This window comes from Heptranchias perlo, chromosome 20 (assembly GCF_035084215.1).
Source record: "Heptranchias perlo isolate sHepPer1 chromosome 20, sHepPer1.hap1, whole genome shotgun sequence".
Classification (NCBI taxonomy): domain Eukaryota; kingdom Metazoa; phylum Chordata; class Chondrichthyes; order Hexanchiformes; family Hexanchidae; genus Heptranchias; species Heptranchias perlo.
The window spans coordinates 11,693,948-11,707,719 of NC_090344.1; the positions used below are offsets into that span (position 1 = coordinate 11,693,948).

Consider the following 13,772-nt stretch of genomic DNA (forward strand, 5'->3'; position numbering starts at 1 on the left):
CTCAAATTGCTGATTTTTTCACTGTGAGGGCGAAGAGACATAAATGTGTGGACATTAGTTACGAATTCATCCGCTGGGTTGCACCTTTGCTTCTCCCCCCATCTCAGTCTTTCCATCTTCACCCTTCTCTGCTGGTGTTCCAGGTTCAATCATCCTTGGCCGTTCAAGGATCCCTGCCATGTCATGAGGGGAAAACACAGAGTCAGAGACAGGGACAATGTGAGATCAAAGTATAGGAAGAAATCGTATAAATGTCAATTTCTGCGAACGGGCAGAATTTGAGATGGAGCTTGGGAGAGATTCCTTCACGTGTCTTGCAATTTTGCAAGAGACCATTGGGGTCCCAATTAAAAGCATGTGCCGTGCTGAAGCATCTCTCTGAGAGAGGGAATGTTTTTCGTCAACTCCAGTTCATATTTATTTGTGCAGTGAACATAACTTTAAGAAATAGCGCTACGAGCAGGATTCGAACCTGCGCAGGAAAATCCCATTGGATTTCGAGTCCAACGCCTTAACCACTCGGCCATCGCAGCCACACACGTTTGGGGTCCACGGCTGTAAATCAGAATGCGTGGATTTATCACAAGCGATCTGTGATACGATGCTCTCTCCGACAGGTTTCCAACTTGATTGTTGGAGCTTGTCAACGCGCGGGCATTGCTGTTTTTGTGATGGAAATCCTCCTCTGTCACGTGGTGAGGTTGGGCTTCGATTTCCGCTCAATTCAGGATTATTTTCATTCTCCATTCATCAGATCGAGTGAATTGGGATCTATTTGCACTCTGCTTCAATCTGCTCACCATTCTGAAATATTTTCCTTTCTCCACGTGTGTTGCGTCGAAGCTGGGTAGGAAAATCACATTGCGAGTTCCAACGCCTTAATCTTTGGGTCATCGCAGCTGCAAACGACGAAGCCTACACGGCTTCAGATCAGAATGAGGAAAGTTATCACAGGAGATCTATGAGACTGTATGTTCTTGAGGCAGGTTTCCAGCTGGACACATGCAGCCGACTCCTGTGCGGGCATTGCTGTTTCTGGGGTAAAATTCTCGCCTGCCATGCGGGATATCCGCGTTCCTTTACCGGCCAATGGTGGACCATTTCCATTTTCCATTCATGATGTCAAGTTAATTGGGATACATTCACATTCAGTTTCAATCTGAACACCATCGTGAGACATTTTCCTTTCTCTATGTGTGTTGTCGTCGACAGAACCTTTGCATTCTGTCCTCCTCCATGCACTGGAATTAAGTCAATCCTGCCGACTACACCGCTGACAAGACATGAGAAGCCAATTAGTGATTTTGCACTAAAAATGGGAACACCGCAGGGCTCGTCCGGGTTCTCTCACTTGTCAATCAGCAAATCCCCAAAGTGAGAATCAGAGCCCAAGATCAACGAGCCGCTGATAACAGAGGGGTGCAAACAATGCAGAATTCGCTGACACCCACATCCGACCGGTCCATCCAATCACGTTTTCCAATCCGATGGACAGCAATGTCAAGTTGTAGCAACATAGGAACGTGGGAACAGGAGTAGGCCATTCAGCCCATCGTGCCTGCTCCGCCATTTGATCAGATCATGGTTGATCTGTGATCTAACTCCATATACATGCCTTTGGCCCATATCCCTTAATGCCTTTGGTTGCCAAAAAGCTATCTATCTCACATTTAAATTTAGCAATTGAGCTAGTATCAATTACCGTTTGCGGAAGAGAGTTCCAAACGTCTATCACCCTTTGTGTGTAGAAATGTTTTCTAATCTCACTCCGGAAAGGTCTGGCTCTAATTTTTAGACTGTGCCCCCACTCCTAGAATCGTCAACCAACCGAAATAGTTTCTCTCTATCCACCCTATCTGTTCCCCTTAACATCTTAAAAACTTCGTTTAGATCACCCCTTAACCTTCTAAACTCTAGAGAATACAACCCCAATTTGTGTAATCTCTCCTCGTAACTTAACCCTTCAAGTCCGGGGATCATTCTATTGCAACTCAAGATAAACTGTTTTATGTTCATTCAATGCAGTCGAGACAGTTTTCTAGATCAATATGTCGAAGAACCAACAAGGGAACAGGCTATTTTAGATCTAGTATTGTGTAATGACACAGGGTTAATTAGTAATCTTATAGTCAATGATCCTCTGGGGAAGAATGATCATAATATGATAGAATTTCATATTGAGTTTGATAGTGATGTCGTTGAGTCCGAAACTAGGGTCTTAAATTTAAACAAAACCTCTAAGGTAGTTATGAGGGGTGAGTTGGCTGAGGTAGTTTGGGAAATTAGATTAAAAATATGATGGTAGATAAGCAATGGCGAACATTCAAAGAAATAATTCATAATTCTTCAACAAAATAACATTCGCTTGAGGATTAAAAACTCAACCGGAAAAGTGGTCCAACCTTGGTTAACTGGAGAAATTAATGATAGAATTAGGTTAAAAGAGGCTTACAATGTTACCAAAAAGATTACTAAGCCTGAGGATTAGGAGGGTTTTTAGAAATCAGCAAAGGATGACCGAGGAATTGCAAAAATGCGAGAAAATAGAATGAGGGTAAACCAGCAAGAAATATAAAAATGGATTGTAAGAGCTTCTGCAAGTACGCAAAAAGGAAGAGATTAGCGAAAGTAAACATGGACCCCTTGGAGTCAGAGACGGGAGAATTAAAAATGGAGAATAAGGAAACGGCAGAGACGTTAAACAAGTATTTTGTGTCTGTCTTCACAGGAGAAGACACAAAAATCATACCAGAATTATTGGGGAACCAAGGTTCTAATAAGAGTGAGGAACCTAAGCAATTAAATTAGTCAAGAAAAAGTACTGTAGAAATTAATGGGACAAAAAGCTGACAAATTCATTGGACCTGATAGCCTACATCACAGGGTTTTAAAAGAGGTGGCTGCAGAGAAAGTGGATGCATTGGTTTTATCTTCCAGAGTTCCCATGATTCTAGAAACATCCCCATGGATTGGAAGATACCAAATGTAACTCCACTATTCAAGAAAGGAGGGAAGAGAGAAAACAGGGAACTACAGCCCATTTAGCCTGACAATAGTAGCAGGGAAATTGCGAGAATCTATTACTAGAGACTTGTTAACAGGGCACTTAGAAAATCATAATCTGGTTCGGCACATGCGACACGGTTTTATGAAAGGGAAATCGTACTTGACAACTCTATTCAAAGTTTCGAGGGTGTCGATAGCAGGGTAGATAAGGGAGAACCAGTGGATGTAGAACATTTGGATTTTCAAAAGGCATTCGACAAGATGCCACACAAAGGTTGTTAAACAAGATGAGGGCTCATGGGATTGTGGGTAATCTATTAGGATGGATTGGGGATTTGTTGACGTCCAGAAAACGGAAAGTAGGAATAAACAGGTAATTTTCGGGTTGGCAGGTTGTAACTAGTGGGGTGTCGTGAAGATCAGTGCTCGGACCTCAGCGATTTACAATCTATATTACTGACTTAGATGAGCTGACCGAGTATAATGTATCCAAGTTTGCTCACGATACAAAACTAGGTGGGAAGGTAAGCCGTGAGGAGGACGCAAAGAGGATGCAAAGTGATACAGACAGGTTAAGTGAGTGGGCTAGAAGTTGGCAAATAAAGTATAAAGTGGGGAAATGTGAGATTATTCACTTTGGTTGGAAGAATAGAAAAGCAGAATATCTTTTAAAAGATGAGAGACTACGAAATGTTGGTATTCATAGGGATTTGTGTGTCCTTGTACACGGATCACAGAAAGTTAACGTGCAGGTGCAGCAAGCAATTCGGAAAGCAAATTGTATGTTGGCCTTCATTGGGAGGTAGTTGGATTCCAAAGATAAGGAAGTTTTGCTGCAATTATATAGCGCTTTCGTGAGACCACATCTGGTGCACTGTGTACAGTTTTGATCTGTGGAACAATACACTTGCCTTAGAGTGGGTGCAACAAAGGTTCACTGGATTGATTCCTGGGATGGGAGGGTTGTCCTGTGAGGGGATATTGAGTGGAGTAGGCCGACATTCTCTGCAGTTTACAATAATGAGGTGATCTCATTGAAACATGTAAAATTCTTGGAGGGCTTGACAGGGTAGATGCTGGGACGCTGTTTCCCCTGACTGGAGAGACGAGAACATAAGGGGCCGGCCATTTGGAACAGAGATTTCTTCACTGAGAGGGTTGTGAGCCATTGGAATTCTCTCCCCCAGAGGGCTGTGGATGCTGAGCCATTGAATAGATTCAAAACTGTGTTCGGTCGATTTTTGGACACGAAGGAACATGGGGATCGGTCGGGAAAGTGGAGTTGAGGTCCAAGATTAGCGATGACGTTATCAAATGGCGGAGCAGGCTCGTTGGACTGGATCGCTGACTCTGAGCTCCTTTCGCTGATGTTGGTCCGCTGGAAAAGCAGAACTTGCCTGGTGTTTTAAATTTTTTAACCTGAACAGGGACTTGAACCCTGGACCCTCAGATCACTACCTGTTTTAAAAATCTGATGCTTTACCGACTGAGCTATCCAGGCTCGCTGTTGGATGGGTTTCCATCACACAGATACATGGTGGGTCTCTGAATTATCCCTGTCGATGCCGAATTTGGGGGTGGATCCCTTTGAAAAAATTTTCAGCAACGTGTTGAGGAGAATCCTTGTTTCTGTTGAACATGATGTAAGAAACATGGGCAGCGAAATCGTGATTTTGCAGTTCTTCTTGGTTGTACAAAATGTCTTGTTATTCGTTAGCAGCAATTAAATAAAAACACTTTATCCAATGGCTCAAAAGCTAAACTTGTTCCACACGGGAGCTGGAAAAGGCCTCTCGACCTTTCAGCCGATCAACAATTGAAAGCGGAATAATTTCACCCGTTACACCGTGACACCAGGCAGCAAGTTTGCCTCCCGAATTTTCCCTACATGACACTTCAAATCGATCAAAACCTGCTTCACGGAAAGAAGAATTGTGTTTTTGGTTCTTTGGATTCAAAGATCTCGTGCCGGCCGCTTGACCATTTCAGCTGTCGCCAATCGCACCCTCTCCTCTGAAAACAAATAAACTCGCACCTGCTATTGCACGACGGTCCGCCAGAGGAGCCTCAGTGCCCACATGGGGACATGAAGAAGTGGATGCGTTATGGAACCGGATGTACCTTGAACTCCAGTCAAGATGTTTGGAAGGTTCAACTACTTTCGATGGCGCTGGAGCTCACAACTCCAGCATTTCTCCAGCATATGATTATTTTTGAAGTAACGCGCGTTGACCCATTGCGCCACTGGAGCCGCGCACGGTCTGTGTCACCAGTGCTCCCATCAAACAGCTTCATCCTCGGTCTCTCAATTATCGCTTCGTGATCTTTCCCACACAGAAGCCTCCAACCAAGAGGCGCTTCGTTAAACATCCGCAGTGACCTTTAAAAACCGTGGAATCTGAAACAAAGCCCCAGACGATAAGAACTTTTAATGATATTATTATTATTAACTTAAGGACAATTATTTCCATGCTACTTTGAGGATTTGGGGAAATTGGGAGCTGAAACTAAGTAACTCTCTCTGGGCTATCGTTGATTGAAGAGATGGGCGTATTTTCATTTGGAAACCGAGACTCTGAACTTTCTGATGGAGAAATGTGACAGAAGATTGTGGTTAGTGGCAGTTGCCGGGGAGATTTAGAGGAGAGAGAGAAAAGTTAAAGTCACACCTGTGACAGCTCAAGTGCTCTGCTTATCTGTAATATCCGGAAAGTAATGTAAAATACAGGACAAACCAGTTTGTTCTCGGTTATCAAAAATACCAAAACTCCCGGGTTCAAAGGTGGATTCGGAAAGAGGGAACGGATTTGACCGCCAGACCGAAATCATTCCACATGAATCTGAAGCGCCTTGGGGAAAACGGCAGTGCGAACTGTTATGTTCGTGTCATGACCTGAAAGACCCTCCAATTACCGACAGTATCTTTGAAGGAGTTGTGCAGCCAAGCCACGATAGAAGCTGCTTTGCATTCGTCAAACGTGTCGGTGACGATATTGGGGTTGATAAGGGTCGATCTCAATTATTTGAAATCTCACCATGTGACCCGAAGATTGACCGCAGAATCGAGTTTTTCCTGTAAGTCCTGAATTCCAGGGAAAGGCGCAACAAGCAGGTCGGAGAAATGAAGAGCAGAAAATGTGGATGAAACTTACACGAGTGAAAATCCCTGTATGTTGGAAGACTCAGTCCCCAGTGGTGGAGAGGATTGGTATTTCAAGCTGTCTCACAGCTCACACACACACGATTGGTTCATTTAATCACCTTCAACAACTCGATTACATCAACACTTAATCTTCTATACACAAGGAAATACAAACCTTTTCTGTGCAACTTGTCCGCATAAATTAACCATTTTAGCCCCGGTATAATTCTGGTCAATCTGCGCTGCACCCTCACCAAGGCCAATATATCCTCCCTGAGGTGTGGTGCCAAGAACTGAATGCAGTACTCTAAATGTAGTCTCAGCAGAGTTTATATAACTGGAACATAACTTCCACCCCTTTGAATTCCAGCTCCCTTAAGATAAAGGCCAAAGTTCCATTAGAATTTTAAATTATTTTTTGTAACTGTCCACTGACATTTCATGATTTCTGCACTTGGACTCGGAACATCTTTCCTCCCCCACAGTTCCTAGCCTCTCACATGTTAGAAAATATCTGATCTATCTTGCTGAGGTCCAAAGTGTATGACTTCACACTTCCCCATATTGAAAGATTGAACAATCTTCGGTTCTTTTCCATAGAAAATAGAATGCTGAGGGTGAGCTGAAATAGGACTTTAAGATTATGCAAGGGTTTGATAGGTCAGACGTAGATAAGGTGTTTGCAATTTTGGGGGGAGGAGTCCAAAATTGGGGCCATAAATATCAGATAGTCACAATTTAATCCAATATGGCATTCAAGAGAACCACATTTGCAAAGATGCTCGCTAGAATGTGCAACTCGCTACCACAAGGAGCAGTTAAGGCGAAAAGCATGGATGCATTTACGGGGAAGAGAGATAAACACATGGAGGAGAAAGGAATATTAGGGTTTGCTCATTGGGTTCGATGAAGCGGGGTTGGATGAGGTTCGTCTGCAGCATAAACACCGGCGTCGTCTAGTTGGGCCGAATTGTCTGTTTCTGAGATGTACATTCTATGTAATTCTATGTAAACTCCATCTGCCACAGTTTTACCAACTTACTTAATCTATCAATTTCGCTTTGCAACTTTATGCTCCAATCTACATTACTCACCGTGTCACCTAAGTTGGTGTCGTCGACAAACTTGGATATATGGCTCTCTATTTCTTCATTTGCCTCATTTATGCATATAGTAAAAAGCTAATGCCCCGGTACAGATCCCTGGGGGACACCACTAATCTCATCCTGTCAATTTGAGCACAGATCCATTATCCCGACTCTCTGACGCCTACCTTCCAACCAACTCCCCAACCATGTCAATAGGTTGCTTTAATTTCCATGTGCTCTCATTGTTAACAGTCTCTTATGTGGTACCTCATCGAATGCCTCTGGAAGTCAATATGCATATAACACCCATAGACACTGCATTATCTACCACGTTATTACATCTTCAAGATGTAATAACGTGGAGATGAAATCCCGTCTTCGCATTGAGGACACCATCCAACGTGTTGCGTGGCACTACCACCGTGCGAAATGGGATAGATTCAGAACAGATCTAGCAGCTCAAAACTGGGCATCTATGAGGCGCTGTGGGCCATCAGCAGCAGCAGAATTGTATTCCAGCACAATTTGTAACCTCATGGCCAGCATATTCCTCACTCTACCATTACCAACAAGCCAGGGGATCAACCCTGGTTCAATGAGGAGTGTAGAAGAGCATGCCAGGAACAGCACCAGGCGTACCTAAAAATGAGGTGCCAACCTGGTGAAGCTACAACTCAGGACTACATGCATGCTAAACAGCGGAAGCAACATGCTATAGACAGAGCTAAGCGATTCCACAAGCAACGGATCAGATCAAAGCTCTGCAGTCCTGCCACATCCAGTCGTGAATGGTGGTGGACAATTAAACAACTAACGGGAGGAGGAGGCTCTGCAAACATCCCCATTCTCAATGATGGCGGAGTCCAGCACGTGAGTGCAAAAGACAAGGCTGAAGCGTTTGCAACCATCTTCAGCCAGAAATGCCGAGTGGATAATCCATCTCAGCCTCCTCCCGATATCCCCACCATCACAGAAGCCAGTCTTCGGCCAATTCGATTCACTCCACGTGATATCAAGAAACGGCTGAGTGCACTGGATACATCAAAGGCTATGGGCCCCGACAACATCCCAGCTGTAGTGCTGAAGACTTGTGCTCCAGAACTAGCTGCGCCTCTAGCCAAGCTGTTCCAGTACAGCTACAACACTGGCATCCGCCCGACAATGTGGAAAATTGCCCAGCTATGTCCTGTCCACAAAAAACAGGACAAATCCAATCCGGCCAATTACCGCCCCATCAGTCTACTCTCAATCATCAGCAAAGTGATGGAAGGTGTCATCGACAGTGCTATCAAGCGGCACTTACTCACCAATAACCTGCTCACCGATGCTCAGTTTGGGTTCCGCCAGGACCACTCGGCTCCAGACCTCATTACAGCCTTGGTCCAAACATGGACAAAAGAGCTGAATTCCAGAGGTGAGGTGAGAGTGACTGCCATTGACATCAAGGCAGCATTTGACCGAGTGTGGCACCAAGGAGCCCTAGTAAAATTGAAGTCAATGGGAATCAGGGGGGAAACTCTCCAGTGGCTGGAGTCATACCTAGCACAAAAGAAAATGGTAGTGGTTGTTGGAGGCCAATCATCTCAGCCCCAGGGCATTGCTGCAGGAGTTCCTCCGGGCAGTGTCCTCGGCCCAACCATCTTCAGCTGCTTCATCAATGAACTTCCCTCCATCATAAGGTCAGAAATGGCGATGTTCGCTGATGACTGCACAGTGTTCAGTTCCATTCGCAACCCCTCAGATAATGAAGCAGTCCGAGCCTGCATGCAGCAAGACCTGGACAACATCCAGGCTTGGGCTCATAAGTGGCAAGTAACATTCGCGCCAGACAAGTGCCAGGCAATGACCATCTCCAACAAAAGAGAGTCTAACCACCTCCCCTTGACATTCAACGGCATTACCATCGCCGAATCCCCCACCATCAACATACTGGGGGTCACCATTGACCAGAAACTTAACTGGAACAGCCATATAAGTACTGTGGCTACGAGAGCAGGTCAGAGGCTGGGTATTCTGCCGCGAGTGACTCACCTCCTGACTCCCCAAAGCCTTTCCACCATCTACAAGGCACAAGTCAGGAGTGTGATGGAATACTCTCCACTTGCCTGGATGAGTGCAGCTCCAACAACACTCAAGAAGCTCGACACCATCCAAGATAAAGCAGCCCGCTTGATTGGCACCCCATCCACCACCCTAAACATTCACTCCCTTCACCACCGGCGCACTGTGGCTGCAGTGTGCACCATCCACAGGATGCACTGCAGCAACTCGCCAAGGCTTCTTCGACAGCACCTCCCAAACCCGCGACCTCTACCACCTGGAAGGACAAGGGCAGCAGGCGCATGGGAACAACACCACCTGCACGTTCCCCTCCAAGTCACACACCATCCCGACTTGGAAATATATCGCCGTTCCTTCATTGTCGCTGGGTCAAAATCCTGGAACTCCCTTCCTAACAGCACTTTGGGAGAACCGTCACCACACGGACTGCAGCGGTTCAAGAAGGCGGCTCACCACCACCTTCTCGAGGGCAATTAGGGATGGACAATAAATGCCGGCCTTGCCAGCGACGCCCACATCCCGTGAACGAATGAAAAAAAAACTAGTTTTGTTAGACTTGACTTACCCTTTACAAATCCATGCTGGCTTCTCTGATCAATTCATATTTATCCAAGTGCTCAGTCACTCTTCCCTAATAACATATACTGGTAACTGCCTCACAACAGACGACAGACTAATAGGTCTATAATTTCCTACCTTATCTCTCCTCCCGTTCATAAATAATGGAATGACATTGGCAATTTTTCAATCCATGGAACAATTCCTGAAACAAGAGAGTTTGATCGATCATGAATGAAGCATGTACAATTTCCTCACCTACTCCATTTAATCCCCTGGGATGGTAAACATCGGGTCCTGGAGATTTGTCTATCTTTAATCTAATTTTTTTCTCCAATACCATTATTTTACTTAGACTGAATCCCCTTGACTTATTTCTGGGCGCGATTAGGTCGGGGTATAATTCTCGATTCGAGGTTCATACCCGGGAGAAGCCCAAATTTAGCCCTCGACTTTTGATCTTGACGTGTGGTTCAAACTTTTGGAAAGAGGGAAAAGAAGTCCCCAAATTACTCCACCTGAATCTCAAGCGCTTTCGGAAGAAGTTCAGTTCAAACAATCTGGACTTTAAAGGCACCTCAATGACCTGCACTTTCATTGAACGAGCTTTCTTTGCAATTGCCTTCCGCCTTGAAACCTCTCTGGGCTTTCATCTCACTGAAGCCGAGTTTGGTCGCTTTGTATCTGTGAGCATGTCGGTGAAGAGGTTAGCTTTGATATGGGTCTCTTTCAATTTTGAAGATCTCGTCAAGTTCAGCGAAAAGAAACCGAGAATCGAATTGTCCCTGTAAGTGATGAATTGAAGGGATTGGTGCTCGAAGCAGATCTGGAAAATGCGCAGTGCGGTCGATCAGGAGTTCCAAATCCACCCTCTCGCCACACGGCGATCATATTAACTGAACTTTACTCTGGCCCAGTGTCACCGCGCTGAAATCGAGTATTTCTCCGGCACGTTTCTCTTAACTTCATAGTTGCTGGTTTAAGAGTGAAGACCGGCTCGTTGGATTTTAACTCCTGCAAGCTTCAACCATTCATTTTGGAAAAGTAAACTGACAGGAGACAGTTGTTTTTTTGGTCGCTACAATCTCAAGGTTTAGTTGAGTGAATTACTGGTTTAGAAGGTGACCTCTTCACCTTTCTCGTTGGTGCTATTGGTAAGATTGATTCGAGCCCTTATTTTATTTTTCCTGAGGATTCATCGCCTCAAAGTTCCAGGGTTTCAATGTGTGTTTTGTCTGCAAGAAAATGTACCGTGATCATTGTCGGCTGAGCAGAGCTGTTAGTCCAACATTTACCCTGTGGACTAAAAAAAACCTTGTTATTGGAGAGCAGGCACATGAAACTTATAAAGGAATGGAACATTGGCTTCACGGAAATCACAATTCATCTTGATAGACAAGGTCACGAAAGGCTAATTCGCTGTGACGTGGAGATTTCTGTCGTGAACGATACCAGACTGTTTCGATGTTCAGAGAATAAATGTCACACCCTTTATGTTGGAAAAGAAAAACGGTGGGGATTTTTGTCAGAGCCCGATGCCTTTCGTGTTGTATCAGATGCTTCTCGTTGCGTTACTTTCAACTTGACCGCATATCCGGTTAGGGCGTTCTTGTGATAAACGTCGACAATTGCCTGCTTTGATAAATTTAACAACGGCTGCACAAGATTCCTGGTGTCATAAACACTGAACTTTTAATCCCACTCTTAAGATACAGTCGGTAAAATGATGACATTTCTTCACATGCAAAGCACAAAAAGCAAAGATTCCAACCACTCGCTGTGTGAAGAAGTTTTTCCTCATGTCACCTTTGGTTCTTTTGCCAATCACCTTAAATCTATGCCTTTTGTTTCATGTCCCTTCCGCCAATGGGAACAGTTTCACTCTATCTACCCTGTCGAGACCCTTCATGATTTTGAATATCTCTATCAATTCTCCTCTCAGCCTTCTCAGTTCCAAGGTGAACATTCCCAGCTTCTTCAATCTATCCATGTAACTTAAGTCCCTCATCCCTGGAATCATTGTAGTAAATCTCCTCTGCACCCTCTCAAGGCTTTCACATCCTTCCAAAAGTGCACTGCCCAGAACTGGACACAATATTCCATTTGTGGCCGAAATAGTGTTTTATGAAGTTTCATCATGACTTGCTTGTTTTTGTACTCTATGCCCCTCTTTATAAAGCCCAGGACCCCGGCTGCTTTTTAAACCGCTTTCTCAACCTGCCCTGCCACTTTCAACGATTTGTGCACATATACCCCCAGGTCCCTCTGTTCCTCTAACCCTTTTAGAATTGTGCCCTTTAGTTTATATTGCCTCTCCTCGTTTTTCCCACTGAAATCCATCACCTCGCATTGTTCCGCGTTAAACTTCATCTGCCACGTGTCCGTCCATGCCACCGGCGTGTCCATATCCTCTTCAAGTCTATCCACCTCACTGTTCTCTACTCTTCCAAGTTTTGTGTAATCTGCAAATTTTGATATTGTACTCTTTACTCCAAAGCCCAAGTCATTAATATATATCAAGAAAAGCAGTGGTCCCAGCACCGACCCCTCTGGTACACCATTGCCCACCTCCCTCCAGTCCAAAAAAACAACAGTTTTCTGTTTCCTGTCATTTAGCTGGTGTTGCATCCATGTTGCTATTGTCCCATGTGTTCCATGGGCTGCAATCTTGATCGCAAGCCTACCACATGGCACTTTATCAAACGCTTTTTGAAAGTCCATATACACCACGTCAACTGCATTGACCTCATCTACCCTCTCTGTTACCTCATCAAACAACTCTATCAAGTTGGTTAAACACGATTTGCCTTTAACAAATCCGTGCTGGCATTCCCTAATCAATCCACACTCGTCCAAGTGACTGTTAATTCTGTCCCGGATTATCATTTCCAAAACTTTCCCCATCACCGAGGATAAACTTACTGGCCTATAGTTGCTGGGTTTATCTTTACACCCTTTTTTTGAACAAGGTTGTAACCTTTGCAATTCTCCACTCCTCTGGCACCATCCCCATAACTAAGGATGTCTGGAAGATAATGGCCAGTACCTCTGCAATTTCCCCCTTTACTTCCCTCAGCATCCTCGGGTGCATCCCATCCAGACTAGTTGACTTATCTATTTTAAGTACAACAAGCCTTTCTAGTACCTCTTCTTTCTCATTTTATAGCCCATCCAGTATCTTAACTATATCTTACTTTATCGAGAATCTGGCAGCATCTTCTTCCTTGGTAAAGAACAATGCGAAGTACTCATTTAGTACCTCTGCCATGCCCACTGCCTCCATGAGTAGATCTCCTTTATGGTCCCTAATCGTCCCCACCCCTCCTCTTACTACCCGTTTACTGTTAACATGTCTGTAGAATACTTTTTGATTCAATTTTATGTTTTCCGCTATTCTTATGCTTTCTCTTTGCCCCTCTTATTTCCTTTTTCACTTCCCCTCTGATCTTTCTATATTCTCTCTGGTTGGCACTTGTGTTATCAATCTGACATCTGTCATACGCCACTTTTCCCCGCTTCATCTTATTCTCTATCTCTTTTATTATCCAGGGAGCTCTGGCTTTAGTTGCCCTACCTTTCTACCTCGTTGGAATGTACCTTCTCCATACCCGAATCATCTTTCTAAAAGCCGCCCACTGTCCAATTATAGTTTTGCCTGACAATCTTTAATTCCAATTTACCGGGGCCAGATCTGTTCTCATCCCACTGAAATTGACCCTCCTCCAATTGAGTATTTTTACTAAGATTGGACAGAGTCCATTTCCATAGCTATTCTAATCCTTATGATACTGATCGCTGCTTCCTAAATGCTCCCCCACTGACACTTGCTCCACTTGGCCTGCCTCATTATCTTGAACCAATTCCAGCAATGCCTCCTTCCTCAGTGGGCCAGAAACGTACTGGTCGAGAAAGTTATC

General features: G+C 44.6%; 2 non-coding genes across 2 annotated transcripts; both read right to left on the reverse strand.

The window, feature by feature from the left end:
- Positions 1-451: 451 nt before the first annotated feature.
- Positions 452-533, reverse strand: trnas-cga (transfer RNA serine (anticodon CGA)). The gene has a single exon. It is a non-coding gene; the product is annotated as a tRNA-Ser (tRNA).
- A 3,889-nt stretch (positions 534-4,422) lies between these two features.
- trnak-uuu (transfer RNA lysine (anticodon UUU)) lies at positions 4,423-4,507 on the reverse strand. Its single transcript is given in 2 exon segments — positions 4,423-4,458; positions 4,471-4,507. It is a non-coding gene; the product is annotated as a tRNA-Lys (tRNA).
- Positions 4,508-13,772: the final 9,265 nt, after the last annotated feature.